A 21,387-nucleotide genomic window follows, 5' to 3' on the forward strand; every position below is an offset into this window, starting at 1 on the left:
GTACATCCCCAGCACGCTTCTAGATCCTCCCTACCATCCTTAGGGTGAATGAAAAGACCCTGCTGTCCCCCTCTTTCCCCCAAGGTTTTAGCAAATTAACATAGTAAATTTGTTTCCTTTTGTCTGGGCAATGCATCTCGTACTCCACAGGTCCAAACCACTGCAGCACTTCCTATGGGCCCTGACGCTTAGCTAGGAGTTTGGTCTCCAAGCTGGGACAGGAACACCTGACCCCCAAGGCTGAAACTCCCTGGGCCTAACTCCTTTATTGTACTGTTGGGTCAGGGACAGGTTACTTCTAGCAAAGCAGATTATGCGCTCCAACTGCTCTCTCATCTGGAGGACACATGGCACCATGTCGTTAGTGTGTGTAGGCTGGGCTTCCCAGGATTCCTTAAACAGATCAAGAATACCCTGGGGCTGTCCCCCGGAAAGGAGGTCAAAGGAGGAGAAGCAGGTGGAGTCCTCTGACACCTCCCACACTGCAAACAGCAGTGTCAGTCAGTCAGGGCACTGTACTCCAAGGTGAGAGTTTGGTCTGGGATTGGGATGCCTCTGTGAGATACCCAAAGTACAATCCATACTAAAGAGTAGCGGTGTCACCCCTCTTCTCTAACCTGGGGTACCCTTTACACTGCCCTGCTTCTGTAGGCTCCAGTCTGGACTGCTCACAAACAGTCTCCAGCATGTAAGTTACTCCCAACTGTGTCTGTGTGTGTGCTGCAGCTAGCCAGCCACACCGTGGCTCTTACTAGCCTCGGAGGATGACCCCAACACACCCCCAGTCCTAGATTTCCCCCTAGACAATATATGTCCTGTACTTCCTTCTTGTGGACAATACAAGCTGTGATAAAGTTCCTGCTCTACCTTGGTGGGTCTTGCGCTTCCACCTTTCCTAAGTGGGTTCCCCAGTCGGTGGTGTGAATAATCACATCATCCAGGTATGCCGCTGTATAACTGGTATGGGGCTGTAGGAGCTTGTCCATAAGACACTGGAAGGTGGCAGATGCCCCACGCAGTCCAAAAGGAAGAACAGTATATTGAAACAGACCCTCTGGTGTAGAGAATGCCGTCTTTTCTTTCGCATCTTTGGCAAGGGGAATCTGCCAGTATCCCTTTGTTAAATCAAGGGTGGTCAAAAATCAGGCATTGCCCAGGTGGTCAACTAACTCATCGATATGGGGTATGCATCGAATTTGGATATCTCATTCAGCCGGCAAAAGTCATTACAAAACCTAGTGGTGCCATTGGGTTTGGGCACCAACACTATCGGGCTTGACCACTGACTGTGGGACTCTTCGATGACTCCCAGCTCCAACATCCTTTTTACCTCTGCCTTGATCTCCTCCCTTTTCGCTGCTGGGACCCAATAGAGCCTTAAAGTTACCTTTGCCCCAGGGTCTGTGACAATGTGGTGATATGCTTCGGTGGTCTGGCCTGGTTTGGTTGAAAACACATCCTGGTATCGGCTGATCATCTCAGTTACCTCCTTCTTCTGGTTTGGTGTCAGATCAGTGGATATCCTGATCTGCTCCTGCATATTATTTCCCTGGATCGGAATCTCTTGGGCCACTACACACACCTCTCGTTGGTGCCAAGGCTTTAAGAGGTTAATGTGATAAATTTGTTCTTGTTTCCGGCGTCCTGGCTGCCACACCTTGTAGGTTACTTCCCCCACGGGTTCAACCACCTCATAGGGCCCCTGCCATTGGGCCAAAAGCTTGCTTTCTGCCGTGGGTACCAACACCATCACCCAATCCCCTGGTTGGAATGTCGGACTTTTGCCTGGGGATTGTAATGGGTTCGCTGGGCCTCCTGCGCCTTTTCCAAATGTTCCCATACAATAGGGGTGATCCGGGCTATCCATTCTTGCAGCTGCAACACATCGTCAATTATATTTGTCCCCTCATTGGCTCCTCTTCCCAGATTTCTTTTGCAATATCTAGTATGCCAAGGGGGTGGCGTCCATGTAATAATTCAAAGGGGGAAAACCCAGTTGAGGCCTGAGGTACCTCCCGGATTGCAAACATAAGGTAAGGTAGTAGGGTGTCCCAATCTTTCCCGTCTCGACTTACCACTTTCCTTATCATTGCCTTGAGCGTCCGGTTAAACCCTTCTACCAGCCCATCGGTCTGCGGATGATAGACTGAAGTTCTCAGGGTATGTATATGGAGCAGCGTACAGAGGTCCTTCATTAGCTTCGACATAAATGGGGTACCTTGGTCTGTTAATATTTCCTTTGGTAGCCCCACTCGGGCAAAGATCCCCACCAACTCTTTAGCTATCGTTTTAGAGGCCGTGTTCTGCGGGGGACGGCTTCTGGGTAGCGAGTAGCATAATCCAGAATGACAAGTATATATTGGTGGCCCCGGGCTGTCTTATCCAGGGGTCCCACTAGATCCATGGCTATTCGCTCGAAGAGGACCTCTATGATGGAAAGGGGTACTAAAGGTGCCCTCAAGTGGGGACGGGGACTGTGCAGCTGACACTCCGGGCAGGACGCACAGTACCTCCGCACTTCTTCATATACTCCGGGCCAGAAGAATTGTCGCAGGACCCATGCCAGGGTCTTCTCTACCCACAAATGCCCCCCAAAAAGATGACTATGGGCCAGACTTAATACAGCATTCTGGTGTTTTTGAGGTACTAGGATCTGCTGTACCTTCTGCCCCTGGACTGGTGCAACCCGGTATAAGAGATTCTTCTTTATTCTGAAGTAGGGTCCTGGTCCCTGGGTTTTCCCTTCCACGGGGACCCCATTTATTTCGGTCACCTCCTTCCTAATTTTGTCGTACCTTCGGTCTTCAGCCTGGTCCCGTCCAAAATTTCCTCTCCCGGGGCTAATCTGCCCGAGATCTAGGGGGCCAGTCTCTGTTGCCTCTACTGGTTCAGAGGCGTTAGGGTGTGGGTCAGACTCGGGTGCTTCTCCCTCCTGGGTGGCCTCCTTTTCAGCTGCTCGGGTCTGCCTACCTACGAGAGCGACCCTCTGGCTTTGGGCCAGTATTCGGGTTCCCAAGGCCTTAGCTGCCCTTCTTTCCCTTTTCATCTTTCTACGCTGTCTGGGAGTGGAGAACAAATCTGGGGATATTTCAGAGAAGGTTGGGGGTTGACAGTCTACTGTGGATGCCTCACTGCTTTCAGGGCTTCCCCCTTTCTCCAATTCCCCTACCAGGAGTAAGTCTCCAAACCCTGGGAGTCCCTCCCTATGAGCACTGGGTATGGGAGTTTAGGAACTACACCTGCTTCTACCTCAGTAGTGTTCCCCTGAATCTCGATTTTTTACTGGGATGGTGGGGTAATAACCAACTGTCCCATGGACGCATGTTATCCCCATATGCTTAGCCCACAGCAGCTGACTACGCTTCATGAGCTTCCCCGAGACAAGCGTGATAGCACTCCCCGAATCAACCAGTGCTGTGATCTCTACCCCATTTAGCTTCACTGGTCTAGTGTACATATGTGGGGTTAGTGAGACCCCCACAAGGTGGATTAAGGAGCATGGGTCTGCCCAGTTCCCCAGTTACACTGCATAGGCTCCTCGGCATTGGGACACTGTGCAGCTAGGTGTCCCCACTCCCCGCAGGCATAACATCTGTGTGGAGCCCTAGGCATTCCCCGGTCTCTTGGTTTGGGTAGTCTAACATCGCGATCCTCTTCCCCCTCAGTGCTCCGACTCTTTGTGGCTTCTGGTGAGCCTTCAGCCACTCTCTTTTTCCACCTGGGTTCTCCTGGTGGTCCAGTCACCCGAGCTCTAGGGCTTGGTGCTGATAGTTTAACCCGGGGTGCTTCTTCCTTAACTGGTCGAGTCAGCTCCCTCGCCGTCGTTCGCCTTTCTACCAGCGCGACAACCTCGTCGTAGGTGGAGGGTTCGTTCTGCCTTACCCAGGTGCGAAGGTCTGGCGGTAGTCCTCTCATGTACCGGTCGATGACCAGAACCTCTAGTATCTCCTTTGGACTCCGGGACTCAGTTCGTAACCACTTCCGTGTGAGATGGATGAGGTCATATAATTGGGACCATGAGGTTTTGTTTTCCTGGTACCTCCACTCATGATATCGCTGGGCCCGCACTGTGGTCATTACGCCAGATCTGGCCAGGATCTCTGCTTTCAGCTGGGGGTAGTCTGCTGCAGCCTCTTCAGGCAAATCATAGTAGGCCTTCTGGGCCTCCCCACACAGGAATGGAGCGAGGATGCCAGACCACTGTTCTCGGGGCCAAGCCTCCCACAGGGCTGTCCTCCCAAAGGCCAGGAGGTATGCCTCCACATCATCCTCCCGCGTCATTTTCTGCAGCCAATTGCTGACCCGCATGATCTGCGTCCCAGCGTTCATGGCCGCGGTTCAGCTCTGTAAGGGCCTTTACCTGGTTTACCAGTTCCCGCAACATAGCCCGATCTTGAGCAGCCTGGTCCGTCAGCAGGCGATTAGTCTCTTGCTGCAGCTGCACTGCCTCCTGTTGGACGGCTGCCTGGACACGAGTAGCCTCCTGCTGGGCAGCCATGGCTTGTATCAGTGCCCGCACTACCTCCTCCATTGTGGTGAAAAAAATAAAAATAGGCCCTCTTCCCTTTTTTTTTTTTTTCCTTCCAAACACCCGCCTTCTTCCACCGCGCTGTGGACACCAGATTCCACTGCCGACACCAGCTGTGACAAACTTCCTGCTCTACCTTGGTGGGTCTTGCGCTTATTGGCGGATTTGCTCGCCTTTGCGCTTCATGGCAGACCTCAGCTTGGCCGTTTTTCTGAACCCACAGTCCAGGTCGACTCCTCCTGTGTCTGACCAGGAGTAGGGAGGATTTGGGGGGAACCCGGGCCCGCCCTCTACTCCGGGTTCCAGCCCAGGGCCCTGTGGAATGCAGCTGTCTAGAGTGCCTCCTGGAACAGCTGTGCGACAGCTGCAACTCCCTGGGCTACTTCCCCATGGTCTCCTCCCAACACCTTCTTTATCCTCACCATAGGACCTTCCTCCTGGTGTCTGATAATGCTTGTACACCTCAGTCCTCCAACAGTCTGCGTTCTCACTCTCAGCTCCTAGTGCCTCTTGCTCCCAGCTCCTCACACGCACACCACAAACTGAAGTGAGCTCCTTTTTTTAAAACCCAGGTGCCCTGATTAGCCTGCCTTAATGGATTCTAGCAGCTTCTTGATTGGCTGCAGGTGTTCTAATCAGCCTGTCTTAATTGTCTCCAGAAGGTTCCTGATTGTTCTGGAACCTTCCCTGTTACCTTACCCAGAGAAAAGGGACCTACTGAGCCCGGGGCTAATATATCTGCCTTCTATTACTCTCCTATAGCCACCTGGCCTGACCCTGTCACAAAGCTTATACTAGTCTGTGTTTTATTAATAGAAATGGTATGCACGCATCTTGTTACCCCAAATGGAATGGACCAAACACTTCAATTTAAACACACTGGATTATATAAAACAGTAAAACAAGTTTATTAGCTACAAAGAGGGATTTTAAGCGAGTACAAGTAGTAAGGCATAAAACTCAGAAATGGTTACAAGAAAAATAAGGATAAAATGCAACTAGTGCCTAACTTAACAAACTATGTTAAATTCAAAGCAAAGTTTTTCTCACCACATGCTCTCAACGGTCTTACTGGCCAAACTTCTTAGGCCAAGACCCCTTCTTCGGGTCAATGGCTGCTTCCTTTGTCCCTTCTCATGCATTGAATTGATGGATAGAGGGAGATGGAGAAGGGAGTGCCTTGGGACGTCTGTCCATTCTTTTTATTGTCCTGTCCCCCCTTTGAGAAGCATTTCCAGCTGGGAGCAAGGCAAGAGGCAGTCTATGCGGAAAGGAACTCCATGCTGTTTTTTTGCTAAGATGTAGATATTTTGCCCCTTTCCTGCCAAAGAATGGTCCATCAGCCTTGTTTACACCCGTCTGAGGGGTCAGCTTGCTCTTTGTCTCTGAGGAACTGGTTTGGCCACTCCCCAGACTTCTCTTAAAACCATATTTTTAGTCATGTTCTCAGCTTATGTTTATAAGGTCACATATAACGCTGCTATGTACATTTTCCCATGACATTAATGGTCAGCAAATTATGAGGTTTTTAAATGACATTTCACAAGGCATACTTTGCACAAAGATTATTGGACTAGTGGGTAGCATGTGGACACAGCGGTACATTTTGGCACAGCCCCTTTCAACTCCAGGGTGTCTGGGCTGCTGGGAGGTTCCCTTGCCAAAATCCAAACCCTGAGAAGGCCTTCCCTCAGACTCCATGGTGCTGTTACTGACACATGCCCAAACAGACCAAGGGTCGTTGTTGAGTCTCCATCATTGACCATTTTAAAATAAAGACTGGCGGTTTTTCTAAAAGATCTGCTCCAGGAATTATTTAGGGAATGTTCTATGGCCTGTGTTATACAGGAGGTCAGACTGCATGGTCCCTTCTGGTCTTTGAATCTACTAAATCTTCCCAGGTCGCGAACCAGGAGGGCTGATTCCAGGTGGGAGCTGCAGATTGCCTATCCTGGCCAGTGATACTGGGGCGAGACTAGAAATATTTTCCAGTGCTCCTGGGAGGAGAATCCATTCCCTCAACCCTGAACCCTCAGAGGGGCAAAAAGGGAACCCACTTGGAAGATGCCTGGAATCTATTCCCCACTGACCAGTCATACATTTTTGCGATTCCCAGCAAGTTCTGAAACTCATGGAGCCAGTGACTGAGGTCAGTGGTTCTCACATGAGTACAGGCTTCAGGATCTGGCTATAAGTGTGGTGGTATATTTACAGGGAGCTCTGAATTTTTAGGGGCAATTAAGTAGTTGAGCTGAGAAATACATTACTGTCCTAGTCTGATTCCAAAGGACTAATTATACATAAAAACTTTATAAGCAAAATAATAAAACATGGGTGTGCCATCATCGTGTCTTCTGTTCATATCCAGGGAACTAGAAAAACTTGTCCTTCAACTTGTCATGCTTGGCCTTATTGTAGCTCCTCACGTGTGCCAGTATAAAAGCATAGCACGTGTGCTGACGTGTTCATTTAAATCAGTATTATTATTGCCTATGTTTTGAATTGTCAGTTGCTTGTATATTATTTATGTTTAGTTTTGTCAATTAAAACTTTATAATAAATATTGCCAAGGCACTTTGCATTTTGAATAGATGTAGATGTATGAACAAATTACCTTTCCCCGGTATAACTCAAAAGTCAGGAAAAAAGTGATTGGGTTTTCCCAGAATAGAAAATGAAATCATTCTATCATGTGTATATTAATCATCATCTAGGATTCAATTTGTTTATAAACAATACACATTGTTATCAGAATGTGGTGAAATCTGTCTGGTAAGGAAATCTTCCAGCTACTACAGGAAAAGGGTGGAATGCTCAGAAACTCCTTTGTATTGTACAGATCAGTCCAATTTGAAGGCAAGTGTCTGGGAAAGTTAATTTGCTGGAGAGAATAAATATGATAGAATCGGGTGGTGTCTGTTGAACCCATACAAATTTGTGTGTGGACTAGCGTGTAAACCCATTGTACAGGAACAGAACAGGGATATGGATATGAAGTTAAGAGAGAGCATGTGAGAAAAAGTGAGGAGGAAATCTGTAAAATCTTGTGGCTCACTAGATTTAACATGCATATTTCTTAATGCATTGTTTAATTTTAATATATGTGCAAATTCTTAAGTCATTAGAGCTATGCTAAAAAGTTTTATTTAGTGTGCAAAATGCTGACAACGAGTAGTTTTTTGTAAGACCTCTTCCTAATAACACACACAACCAGAATTGGGCACATAGTGTTTGCAGTGAAAGAGCAGTGGTATCATTTTTATGACTGTTGCATACCCAGTAAATCAGCTCAAGATAGTACATGTAGGAGACAGAGCATGAGTCAGTCAGACTTCTGTGCAAGTTGATTTTTGTCTCTTACCCCATCTCCCAGTCACTTGGGCTGAGTTCAACCTGGGGTACAAGAGTCTGCTCCTAGCTATGACCCCAGTGATGCTGGAACAGTTTTTATAGTGGGGGTTCTGATGGCAGAAACCATGTATTTGGGTTGTTATTACAACTTCAAGCCAGTACCCCTTGTTCCAGCACCTCTGTATGACCCCCATGGTATATTGAACAACTGCCGCTTCTCTTAGTGGGCTCTTCCCCATAGTACTTGAATAATGGGAGAATTGTTGATGGCTTATTTAACAGATTTTGCTCAGTGCAGGAGACACTATGCCACATGTAGGCATCAGTACGGTCAAAATAAAAGCCAGCCTGAAACTTCAACCAAAACTTGAAATGAACCTGTTTTATGGCTTAAAAATGCCAACTGTGTTTTTTTAATCCCACATCTGGAAGCAGTAATGCTGGAAATAGCATGAGAGTTCTTGTGTACTTGTTCGATTTTCTGCCCAGCTTTGCATACCCATAAAATTTCAATAAGTATTAGGGATGTGAAAAATCCATTATTTCTGGATTATTCTGGATACCAATTACAGTTCTTTTCTGTCACCGAATGAATACTAATTGGGAAAATCAATGACATCTATGTCAAGAACAGCACAAAGATTGACTGGTTCTAAGTAATAATGATTCCAACATACAATGTAACATAAACAGCAGCCTATAAGTGGTTATATATTGTCAACTACTCCTGGATGTCAGTGTAGCAAGTGATTGTAGTATTTTATTGGGGTAGTTTTACAACAGCCAGATTGCCAACTCCAAAGGTTCAAAGATCATGAGCCAAACCCCAAAAGTCATGACATTCTTTTAAAAAGATTATATTGTGTGTTTGGTCTGTCATTTCATTTTTGAACTCCCTCTGTCCATCCCCAGTGTGTGTGTGTGAGACAGTTAGTGTTGCAATCACTCCTAAAAGTAGTAAAAAGATTATGGCCTTGCTGCCAGAGTTCTTATCTCCACATCTGCCCATCCCCTAACCCCATCAATTCTTCCCCCCACCTCCTATCAATTCTTCCTTGCCCCCCAACTTCCTATTATTCTGCCCCACCCCTGCCTCACCTTGGCTCCTCCTGGGGTTCTTCAGCCTCTCTCCCAGGCCCAGCAGGACAGCACAGAGGAATCCCCTCTTCACCTTCCAGGCTGAGGGGACAGCTCCAGGGGCTCTTCACCTCCTTCTGCCCCATCCCAGGCCATGTGCTGAAGAGAGGGAAGGGGAGGAGCAGAGGAACTGTCCCCATTGCTCACAGGAGGGGAGAGGGGAAGGTGGGAGCAGAGACACCCTGAGCTGGTGGGCTCTTTAGCTCCCTCTAGGGTTGCCAAGCCTCCAGGATTGTCCTGGAGTCTCCAGAAATTAAAGATGAATCTTTAATGAAAGGTTATGTCATAGGATGAAACCTCCAGGAATATGTCCAACCAGAAATGGCAACCCTAGCTTCCTCCTCCCCCTGACCCTTCTGTGAGAATGACCACCCCACATGTTCACAGACAGAATGGGGTCTGTACTGCAGCAGGGAGCCAGGACGGTAGGAGAAGGCTCAGGAGAAAAGCAGCAAGGAATAGGAGTGCAGACCGTGGCTGCTGATTAGAGGGTCCCTGAGCTGGAACTCAGAGTACAGGGTGGGCCCTGGTTCCACTACCAGACTGGGGATGTGGCATAGGCCAGGCAGAGGACAGTGGACTGCCTGGGACAATTTGTCCTGGAAAGATTTTGATACCCCAGAAGGGGAAGCCATATAGTGACCTGGCCGGAGGGCTAAGTCACAAAGAGGAGACTGCAGTTCCTGGAGTGAGAGGGGTGCTGTAGGGTGAGAGGATGATGGGAAAGACATGGCCGGGGGTGGGGAGGCAAAGCATCTGGCAGAGCTAATCCCAGGATGGCCAGAAGAGGGTGCCACTAGCAGTGAGGGGACCCCGTGACACACAGCTACTTCATATCTTGGCCACGAGGGCCTAGAGAAGCTCCCATTTTCCACCAATTGCACTGTAGCATGGAATCAAATATTGCTCACAGCATTGCCATAGTGGCTCGCTGCTTCTGGTGAGCCACAACAAAGAATTAAAGCAGTAAAAACTCTCTCACTATGTTAAGCTCTCCATGTAACAAGCTGTACAGAAAACATTTGCAGTGCACCACAAGTAGGTTGGTCCTACTAGTCCTAGGAACAATGTTGCATATTCCTGAGTGCCATCAATGGCACCTTAACTATTTTCAGAGCTCTCTTTTATGGAGCACTCCTTTGGCAACAGATGTCTCATCTCCCAGTGGATCTCTCTGGGATGACTGGCCCTTTGAGCACTAGCTTCTGGCCAGCCTCCTCTTTGTGATCTTCACAGGAGAACTTGGAGATTATCCTTTCACCAGACCTCTATCTCAGGAGGAGGAGAGGATCTTCTTGTCACAGTTCAAGGTACCCACTCTAGGCTTCCAGTTCCACAGCTGTTTCCTCTCTTGGAGGGAGACCCTCATCTTTCCCCCTTCTGACAGAGAAATTTCCAGGCTGAACGGTTCCCTGTCTTTACTGTGTTATTCCTAGAAAAAGACAGTCTGCCTAGCCAGGCCTGCTTCACTTCTCTCCTCGCCTCAGAGACAGTACATAGTGTAATTGCCACAGGTATACATTACCACACAAGCTCTTTCTAAGGAAGCACATTTCATTCTTAAGGTAAAAGCATTACAGAAAAAACATATTAAAAACAATACAAGAACTTACATGCATGCTAATAAGCTTACCAGTGATCACTCCAACTGCAGCATGTGCTCTGGCAGGAACAGTCTTTCAGCTTTCACCCGGGGGTTTTCCTTTGGTTTCTAATTCATCACTTTTTCTCAGAACAAAAATCCAGTCTTATGAGCTAAACTGCTTCCAACCCTTCCCTAAGGTTTGGGGCCTCCGTGGACCAGAGGTCCCGTCTGTTTGCTGGATCAGGAAGAAGGCCCTGAGCCCATTTAAACTCAAGCTATGTAACCAAAAGTCCTTCCTTTGTCTGTTGTCCCTGAGGGCGGGGTGGGGGTTGGAATCTCAGGAGGAGTAACAACCTGAGTGAATATGCCTTAATATCTCCTGCTGTTTTTAGTTCCTGGAGGCCCCCCTTAAAATTACATACAATCCCTGGCCCATAAGGATACATACATCATTCATTTACTACAATGGACTCCAAAGATATTGAACTTAATTCAGTTGGGTTCATCCAGGATATTGCTGGAAATTGTCATAATTGTTACACTTCTCTCCCAGGCTGGCTGTCTCTGGGGTGAGCTGTCCTTTTAAGAATAAAGCCTGCAGGAACAGGTGCTCTGTTTTGGATGCTTTGATTGCAAGGCTGATGCTGCCATTTTAATGCATGGTGCTGGTTTTCCTTTGCTTTTCCTGAGACAGCCAATGTGATTACTAGGCACATTCCCACACAGCTCTGAAGCCCTGGACCAGCTTGGAGTGAGTACCACCTCCATACTACAAGTCACATTTCCTTGGCAAAGGCTTTATGGAAACCACTGGACTCAGAGGATCATGTGATGGATTCTTTGTGTTCCAAGCTCCTCATCCAGCTAGAGGATTGAAATGGCGAAGTGGCAGGGATGTGGCTCTGGGAGACAATCCCTTATCCCATTTTGTGCTTTGCTCCCTGCACACACTCTAAAGCCACAGGAGTCAGAGGCCACTCAGGGAGCACTTGTATGTGTTCCCTTTATATGCCTCTGAGTTTTTACTCCCTCTCTTGAAGGGCTGATATTGCCCTTTAAAGAATGGGTACCTCTACTGACCCTTTCTTGGTGTAGGTCCTTCCTGCTATCTTGCTAACTCTCGATCTCACGGGGAACTCCAGTGGAGCTCTTTGAGTTGAACATGCCCCTCTGTGATACTTTTTCAACCTCCTCATGACTTTGAGTGGATCTTGGGGGATACTTTCTTTCCTCTGATTAGCCCTTTATCCTGAGAGACGGAAAGGATGTTCTCTCATGCTGGGTTTCTCTGAGGGATAACCTACTATCCTAGACTCAGCACATCCTGGATTCAGGACAGGACATGGGATGAAAATGGCTTTACTGGTGCTGATGGATGATGATCTGCTGTGAATGGATAGAGGGCAGATATTCATTCTCATCCTCCTGGACCTCTGCAGCATTCAATGTTGTTGACTATGAGATACTGCTGTCCCACCTGGGAGAGAGGCAGAGGTCCAGGGGACTATGCCAGAATGGTTTAAGTCCTTCCTGGAAGGACACATTCAATGACTAGTGATGGGAAACTGTACCACTACTAGAGCCCTCATTTGTGGAGTTCCACAAGGATCAATTCTCTCTCCAGTCCTATTTAACTTCTACAAGCAGGTGAACTGGTCAGATGATTTACAGGGAGCAATATTCAGATGATACACAGATTTACCTGACCTTCACCATGTATGTCCACACCGCTACTACCACCATGACCCAGTGCTTGCATGAGATCAGCTCTTGGATGAAGAACAGCTGGGTGAAAGTGAGCCCAATGAAGACAGAGATACATCTGGTGCGTAGAGGAAAGTACTTTGAAGAGCTTGCAGCTGTTGCTTGAAGATACACCCTCACAATTGGTCAATTCACTCCAGAGTTTAGGAGTGCTCCTGGGTTCCTCACTGATGCTAAGCTCTCACATAGTAGCATGCAGAAGTAATGCTTTCTACCCTTTCCGTTTGGCTAGGAAACTCCATCCCAAACAAGGACCTTGCCTTGATTATTCACACCTTTTGGCTGGACTACGGCAATGCAATATACCTGGGCATGAAGCCACCAGCCTTTAGGAAACTCCAGCTAGTACAGCATGCAGTAGTGCTTCTCCACAGCAACACAGACTACTGCAAGAACTTCAGACCTGTCCTTCATTCTCTACACTGGCTTCCCTGAGAATATTGAGTCAAGGCAGTTTTTATCTTCAAGACACTCAAAGGCCTGGGCCCAAGGTATTTAAACAATCGCCTGAAGCTCCAGATAGAGACCATGGTCAACAGCACCGCTCCTCAGGCACAATGGAGCTTTCTACCATAAGAATAAAGCGTGTCTGTGCATGAGGCAGAGCTTTCTCAGAGGCTGTAGAAAGAACTCCCACAGGAAGTAAGGATTATTACAGACCTCCCCACCTTCTCCTCAAGTGTGAGGCACACTTTTTCAACCTTGCCTTCCCTATCAGACCCAGAACCGTGTGTACATTAAAGAACAAAACAAACCTAAAACCCAACCCTACCAAACCACAACACTATGCTACACATACAATTCTTCCCCTGGGATTAGAGAGAGAGAACAGCCCACTTGTGACAGTTGTTAGTCATGTTGCTTAATGCAGTACTTGAAGGTGTTTAGATACTAAAGTGAGGAGGGCAGTACAAAAACCAGTATAGGCTAGAACAGAGCTGCTGTGTAAGAAGGGAGAGTCCCACTTCACTGTGACTGCAGAGCTCCTCAGCAAGCTACAAAGCTCTGGAAAACAAAAGGTCAAGTTGATGCTACTCCCTTAGGCCTAGTGATTACTTTATCTTATGAATGAGTGACCTGCCCTCCTCCTCCCCCTCTTTGGTTCTCTCCTCTAAGGGCTTGTCTACACTTGAAACACTACAGTGGCATAGCTGCAGCACTTCAGTGTAGACTGTGACAAGAAGGGTTCTCCCATCAGTGTAGTTAAGCCACCTTCCTGGGAGACAGTAGCTAGGTCAACAGAGGACTTATTCTATCAACCTAGTGCTGTGTACACTGGGGATTAGGACGGTTTAACAATGTCACTCAGGGGTGTGGATTTTTCATATCACTGAGCGACGTTGCTGGGTCGACTTGACTTTTGAGTGTAGACCTGGCCTGAGTCCATCAGCTCTAGTACAGTGCCTCAGTGCACAGAATACTTTAATTACCAGAACTAGGCCAAGTCAAATGTTAACTATCAAAGTCAATTTATTTGCTTATATGATGTAGCAACAGTAACTGCCGTCAATGGATATTGACCCCTGCCATCTCCAGCTCTCTTTTACCAAGTCTGGCTACTTGAAAGAACATTGTCCCAATAATGACACAGAGGAGTAACCCTATGTCAAGGTTCCTTCCCCACTCTGAACTCTAGGATACAGATGTGGGGACCTGCATGAAAACCCCCTAAGCTTATTTTTACCAGCTTAGGTGAAAACTTCCCCAAGGTACAAACTATTTTACCTTTTGCCCTTGGACTTTATTGCTGCCACCACCAAGCGTCTAACAAATATATAACAGGGAAAGAGCCCGCTTGGAAACGTCTTTCTCCCCAAAATCCTCCCCAAACCCTACCCCCCCTTTCCTGGGGAAGGCTTGATAAAAATCCTCACCAATTTGCATAGGTGAACACAGACCCAAACCCTTGGATTTTAAGAACAAATGAAAAAGCAATCAGGTTCTTAAAAGAAGAATTTTAATTGAAGAAAAAAAGTAAAAGAATCACCTCTTTAAAATCAGGATGGTAAATACCTTACAGGGTAATCAGATTCAAAACATAGAGAATCCCTCTAGGCAAAACCTTAAGATACAAAAAGACACAAAAACAGGAATATCCATTCCATTCAGCACAACTTATTTTATCAGCCATTTAAAGAAAACAGAATCTAACGCATCTCTAGCTAGATTACTTACAAAGTTCTAAGACTCCATTCCTGTTCTGAACCCAGCAAAAGCCTCACCCAGACAGACATAGACCCTTTGATGTTCTCCCTCTTCCCAGCTTTTGAAAGTATCTTGTCTCCTCATTGGTCATTTTGGTCAGGTGCCAGCGAGGTTATCCTAGCTTCTTAACCCTTTACAGGTGAAAGGATTTTTCCTCTGGCCAGGAGGGATTTTAAAAGGTGTTTACCCTTCCCTTTATATTTATGACAGCGTGTTTGTGTAATTGTCTCCCCTGTGGTTGCTGGAGGGCTCTGGTCATCAATCTGTTTTCTAATACTGGAATGGGTAGGGCAAAAGCTGCACCAACCGCTCAGAGGCAAGCGTGAAAGGACCTTCAACTGATGGGCGCAATGAGCTCTAGCACTGATGGGTCCCAAAAAACAGTCCAACAACTACCTCCAAATACCTTCTCCCTTTGGCCCTCAAATACCCTTCCCCTTTGGCCCCTCTCCCTTTGGCTCCCTAAGAGCCAGAGGCACCTGCCGGGGGGGCGAGGTGGGGAGTCCTGGAGGTGCTTATCTGGGGCAGCTCCCAGGAAGCATCCGGCAGGTCCCTCTGGCTCCTAGGGGTGGGAGAGCGTAGCTGGGGGGGGAGCAGGGGGAGCGGCCGCTCCCCCACTGATCACATCAAAAGTAGCACCTTAGGCGCTGACTCCCTGGGTGCTCCGGGGCTGGAGCACCCACAGGGAAAATTTGGTGGGTGCAGAGCCCCCACCAGCAGCTCCCTGCCCGGCCCCAGCTCACCTCCGCTCCGCCTCTGCCTCCTCCCCTGAACACACCGCCTCGCTCTGCTTCTCCGTGCCCGCCCCCGCCCCCTGCTTCCCACGAATCAGCTGTTTCGTGGGCAGTCGAGGAGGACTGAGAAGCAGCCCGTGGCTTCACACTCAGGCCGAGGGTGGCGGTGGTGAGCTGGGGCGGGGAGCGGTTCCCCTGCACACACCCCCGGGTTACCTCCGCCTCCCTGGGCCTGAGCGGGAAGCCGCTGCTTGCTTCTCAGCCTGGCCCGGCTTCCCGCGCGAACAGCTGATTTGGGGGAAGCCCCGGGGTGGGGGTGGTGGGGCAGAGAAGCAGAGCAGGGCAGCACGTTCAGGAGAGGAGGCGGAGGCAGAGCGGAGGTGAGGTGAGCTGGGGCCGGGGCTGGGGTGGGGAGCTGCCGGTGGGTGCTCTGCATCCACCAAATTTTCCCCTTGGGTGCTCCAGGGCTGGACACCTGTGGAGTCGGCGCCTAAGGCGCCACTTTTGGCTGGTTAAATTTAGAAGCCCTTTTAGAACCAGTTGTCCCTCGTGGAACAACCGGTTCTAACAGGGCTTCTAAATTTAACAACCGGTTCTAACGAACCGGTGCAAACCAGCTCCAGCTCACCACTGCTCTCACCCATCTTTCTGCATTTTCTGTTTCTACTTTCCTTTCCCGAAATAAGCAAACAGAAAATAACAAACTGGTAACCTTCACTTTGACTGTTTTCAGCCACCACACTTAAAGTCTCACTTAAAATCTCTACACCACAATATGAAGTGCAAATCTCACTCAGATCAACAAGCTGTGCATTTCACCCTGCTCGCTGTGCCACTGTGATGGGGTGTGATGTTATTAATATGAACTGTGACCATATAGATGATTGTTGCAACCAAGGTCATATAGTGGCACCAAATCTTGTACAAAGGAGATCAGGTAAGGTGCCTATGAAAAGGTTATGATTTGCTGGTTATAATTATGCTGTCTGTATGTGTGTATCATTTTTGTATTTGAAGTTACGAATATTGGCTATGTACTTGTATCTTGGCATGTAGCCATTAAGTGGTGTGCCTCAGTTTCCCCGTCTACACAGCAGACCAGGTGTTTTATGGTTTCTCTGTTATGAGAAGCTTCAAGCCTGTTTACAGGTATTAGCTGAGAAGCAGCATTACCATAGGGCTTCTTAACACAGAGTATGCTCTTATTTGCCACTCCTAGCATGTCCAAAGTGTGGGCGAAGAGCTGTTCGGCGGCGGGGGAGGGGCAGGAACGTGGCATGCTCGGGGGAAGAGGCGGGGGAGGGAGGAGCTTGGCTGCCAGTGGAGCCTGCCCTGCTGCAGCAGGAGCTGGCAGAACCAAGCTTCTGCCCCCGCAGGAAAGAGCTTTGGGCAGGGGGCAGAGAAGAGCAGGCCGGGCAGGGCCCCTTTGAAGTGTGGGCCTGGCGCCATGGTGCCACTGGTACTGACTCCAGCTAGTTCCCCGCAGCTCCCCAGCCTTGCATCCCAGAACTATACAGAAGCCTGACCAGTGTAAGTTCACCACTCCCTCAGTGTGGAGTGGACACACACTAGCCTTTGTAAACTGAGCTGAGATTTTCCAAGCACTTCAACCAAACCAGAGTGTTTTAGGTAAAATATAAAACAGGTTTATTAACTATAGAAAAAGAGATTTTAACTGATTATAAGTCGCAAGCACAGAGATCAAAGTTGGTTACTAAAGAAATAAAAATAAATTCACAGTCTAAGTTCTACAAACAAAGCAGGATTTGAATCAAGCAGTGTCTCACCCTGACAGACAGAACAAACAGGTTACAGATCTCCAATATATGGGCTGGAACTTGACTTCCAGGCCTGGCCCACCCTTCCCCAGTTCAAAGTGTTTGTCCTCCAGACATTTCTTCCAGGTGCTGTGTTGGGGGGAAGAGAGGCCAAATAATGATGTCACTTCCCCTCTTTTATATTTTCTTCCAGCTTGTTGAAAAGATCTTTTGCTGTGATGTGGGGAACAGGCAGTCCCCACTGGTCAAGCAGTCTCTATTGTATACGTGCTCTCTCTGAGAAGTTTCTGGGATGGCTGTTGTTTTGAGAGTGGATTCCCTTTAATGGGCCATCAGCACCTCTGGCTGGTCCTTCGTTGCAGTTAGAAGGTTGGCTATGGGCGTCTCCCAACCTCAAAACATATTTCAGTAACACATACATAGCAAAACTTCATCACTTTACATACAATGATACAACATACAATCTAACAGGATATTAATGTTCAACAGATCAAGACTTCTAAAATTATACCTCATAAGGCAAACTTTGTATAAAACATCACATAATTATATGACAGTAGTGAATATGGGGATTCCAGGGTGCTACTCTGAGATACAGTGTGGTTACATATACCTAACACAAGCATTGCAAACCCCAGAAATTCACAGTCAAAGACTGTTTGGATGTCTTAACTATTGCATTTCCATATCTTATAGCAGTGGTTCTCAAATTGTGGGTTAGGACCCCAAAGTGGGTCACGACCCTTTTTTAATGGGGTTGCCAGGGCTGGCGTTAGACTTGCTGGGGCCCGGGGATGAAGTCAAAAGTCCAAGCCCCACTGCCCAGGACTGTAGCCAAAGCCTGACCGCTTCAGCCTGGGGCGGTGGGGCTCAGGTTACAGTCTCCACTTGCCCAGGGATGAAGCCCTCAAGCTTTGGGTTTGCCCCACCCCCGGGGGGCGGGGTTTGGGCTTCAGCTTTGGTCCCCCTTCCTGGGGTTGAGTAGTAATTTTTGTTGTCAGAAGGGGGTCGCAATGCAATGAAGTTTGAGCAACCCTGCCTTATAGCATGGAAACAGGACCATCAATCCTCCTAAACATTTCTTTTTAAAAACTACCCATTACACCACATCTATTAAAGAGTTGCTTCTTTGCCACTTTTCGCTTAGCTAGACAGTGTCTGAGACAAGATCATTCAGGACAAAAAAAGGTCTCACACAGCAGCATAATTTATTAAGGGACCCTTTTTAATTACTTTTAACTCAGACAGATTTACTTGTAAAATTTCAGAAAATCCATTCATAATTCAAAGAGTAAGTGGTGCAATGGGGAGGAAAATAAAGTGTTTTCTTCACGCACAATAAAATGGTTGAATCCTTGCTCTAAGTGCAAAACTCAAATCAGCTTTAACTATGGAGCCGTGATGGATGATAACTAACAAAATAGAAACGTTTCACTCAGATATACAGACATAAAGCATCTTTCTGTGTCCATCAACTCACTCTTTGATCCCCTTATAGCTCCTTGTCTTGATTCTGTCAGCTCCGTAACTTCCTGTTATTGAATGCTTCAAAAACTCACCAACTCCTCCTGAGTTCCTTTTTGTCCAATATTTCTACCTCCACTATTAATTGCTTTAACTCAGACATTTTTTGCAACCAAAGCCAGAAATCTTGAAGACATCCTGGACTTCTTTCCTCCCACAGCTTCTTCATCTGTAAATCTGCTTATCATGACCTCTGCAGTACTACCAGAATTCATCCTTACCTTGACCCTTGCTCTGTTGAAATACTTTGTCATTGCTTAATCGCTTGCTGATTAGTTTCCTGTTATTCCTTCTTTTATGGTTGTTCTAAATCCTTAGGGCCCGTTTGTGATCTCACTCATAGCAATTTAAATAGGAGTATCTCCATTGACATCACCAGTGTTACTCCGGAGAGGAGAATTCATGCCCTTTACTTCTTTTAAATTTGAAACTGTCCAGACTGCTGTAGCCAGATTTGCTCTAGCATGCAGGAACCTAGCTGTCCATTTCTAATGCACTTATCACCGTAGTGTCTGAGAGCCATATAACTCTCTTCTCACCCTTCTCTCCTCCATCAACTTGCCTTCCTATGAAGTCTCTGAATCAAATTTAACTTTGTCATCCTGATTTTTAAAACTCTCCACGGACTCTACTTCATCCTATATCTCTGACTTCATATCCCTCTGCTCACCTATACAGTCACTTTCTCCTTTGCCGTCTGTCTCCTCTTCCCCTAGAGATTTCTCAGTTTCAAATCTTACTTTAAAAAAAGTCCTGTTTGCTTTTGTGCTTGATGTACCCTGCACTACCCTCCCCATTGTTGGGTTCACCTGCTTTCCGTCATAGTGTGACAGGGCATTTAAACCCCCCACTAGTGACAAATTAGTTAAAGGGTTACTGTGGGCAAAGCTGGCCCCACTTCTCCACCCCTGTCAATCATGTCAGGGGTGGAGTAAGAGCTTAAAAGCCAGTTGTTCCAAACAGTTGTTGGGCAGTTCTGGGAGAAAGCAGACAGCAGCTCCTGAGAGGGGCTCCTGGAAAGCTTCAGAGAAACTGCCTTCGAGAAGCTCACCCACTGATCTCCCCTGTGCCTACAAGCAGAAAACAGACTCCGATATACTGGACAGGCAGCACAGGTTCAGCAAGCCTCAGGTGAGCAGTCGGTACCACTATCCTCTACCCCTTCCGAGAGCAGGGAATCTTGGATTGTACTGAAAGGACTTAGAGAGTGGGAGCCAGGAGCCCCATCCCCTTCAAACGCAGTCAGACTGTTTGCCTCAGTTTTACATCACAGAGACTCCTGTTTGTGCAGATTGGGGGGTGGGGGCTATGGGTTTTGCAGCACTCAGACAGCGGAAGGTGCTCGTCAGTAACCCAAGAACTATGACACACAGTAACTTGTATCTTTACTGCTTTTAAACATTTATCTTTTTAACTCTACTCCAACCCTTCTAATTTCCACTTTCTGCCACTGATAGCAGGGGTGAAAGTAACATTAAGCACTTACCGATATGGGGGCCCAGCTCTGGGACCCCGGAAGGGGCGGGGCCTCAGGTGGAAGAGGCGGGGCGGGGGGCTTCAGCCTCTCCCAGCCAGCCCATTCGCGCTGCCTGGCCTGCGCTGCCTGGGGTTCCGGCTGCTGCCACAATAGCAGCAGCGGCGGCCGGGAGCCCCGGGGCCTTTTAAATCGCTGGCCCTGGGGCAGCTGCCCCTTTTGCCCCACCCCCGCCCATCAATGGTGGCCCGCGGGGAGGCAATGACCTTAAAATGCTGCTGCAGCAGTGCTTTAACGTCGGCTGTGTACGGGCCAGTACCGGCAGCCACTTCTTACTGGTACGCCGTACCAGCCCATACCGGCCTACTTTCACCCCTGGCTGCTAGTCTCCTTACCGAGCTTCAGAAAAGTACTATGTCTCTGGAGCATTTTGTAACGCTCTGTATAAAGGAAGCTATATAAAAATAAATTGCATTGTATTATAACAGTGAAGTAGAGGCACTTTTAGAAATGTGCTTCTAAATTACAATAACAGAAGCTCTAAATAATTCCTTAAGATCACCTCCTTGATCTGGGGACTAGACATTAAATGTATTTTTTGAATAGGGGAGCTTAATCATAGCATCATAATGTATTCACTCCATGGCATGCAGCTGATATCGCAGTGTCTCTAGGAATGGTGAGAAACAAATTTGTAACTAGCATGGTGGTTGCTAAACTCTACTGTTGAATCAAACTAGTTGTCAGTACATGTCATTCACCCACTATCTGTATATAGGTTGTCTATTTAGATAGTAAGCTCTTAAAGCATGGGACCTTCACTTCCTATGTCTGTAAAATACCTGGATAAATGATGATAACCTACATCCTAAATGTAAAAATTGTAGAAGTTGGAGATGGGAAAAGAAATATCAGGTCATCAAGTTCTTCTCCTTGAAATGGAGAATGGAAATGCTGTTAGATGATAAAGGTGATCATAATTAATAGAAAAAATAATATAGATTAGCTCTTATACAGTCTTTTTCATCCTTACATCTTAAAATGCTGCAAAAAGTTTGTTAAATATTATTACTTTGTGTTCTGCTAGACTTCCTTTCCTCATTCCTTGCATGTACATTAATCATGAGGCAATACAGTGTCTCATTCTTACATGGTTTTTCACAACAAGAGGGAGCAGCCTCACTGAAGTGAAGCCTCAAAAAATTGGGTAGAAACTCATAAATGTTCCTCTCCACGGAAATCTTTAGTAAAAGGTGAAAGATTTATATGATCTGAAGAGAAACCAGAGTATGCATGTTAGGCAGCTC

At 47.4% G+C, this 21,387-nt stretch overlaps 1 non-coding gene across 1 annotated transcript; it reads right to left on the reverse strand.

The window, feature by feature from the left end:
* Positions 1–21,255: 21,255 nt before the first annotated feature.
* On the reverse strand, positions 21,256–21,371 carry LOC141981132 (U5 spliceosomal RNA). Its single transcript, XR_012637676.1, has one exon. It is a non-coding gene; the product is annotated as a U5 spliceosomal RNA (small nuclear RNA).
* Positions 21,372–21,387: the final 16 nt, after the last annotated feature.

This window comes from Natator depressus, chromosome 1 (genome assembly GCF_965152275.1).
Source record: "Natator depressus isolate rNatDep1 chromosome 1, rNatDep2.hap1, whole genome shotgun sequence".
Classification (NCBI taxonomy): Eukaryota; Metazoa; Chordata; order Testudines; family Cheloniidae; genus Natator; species Natator depressus.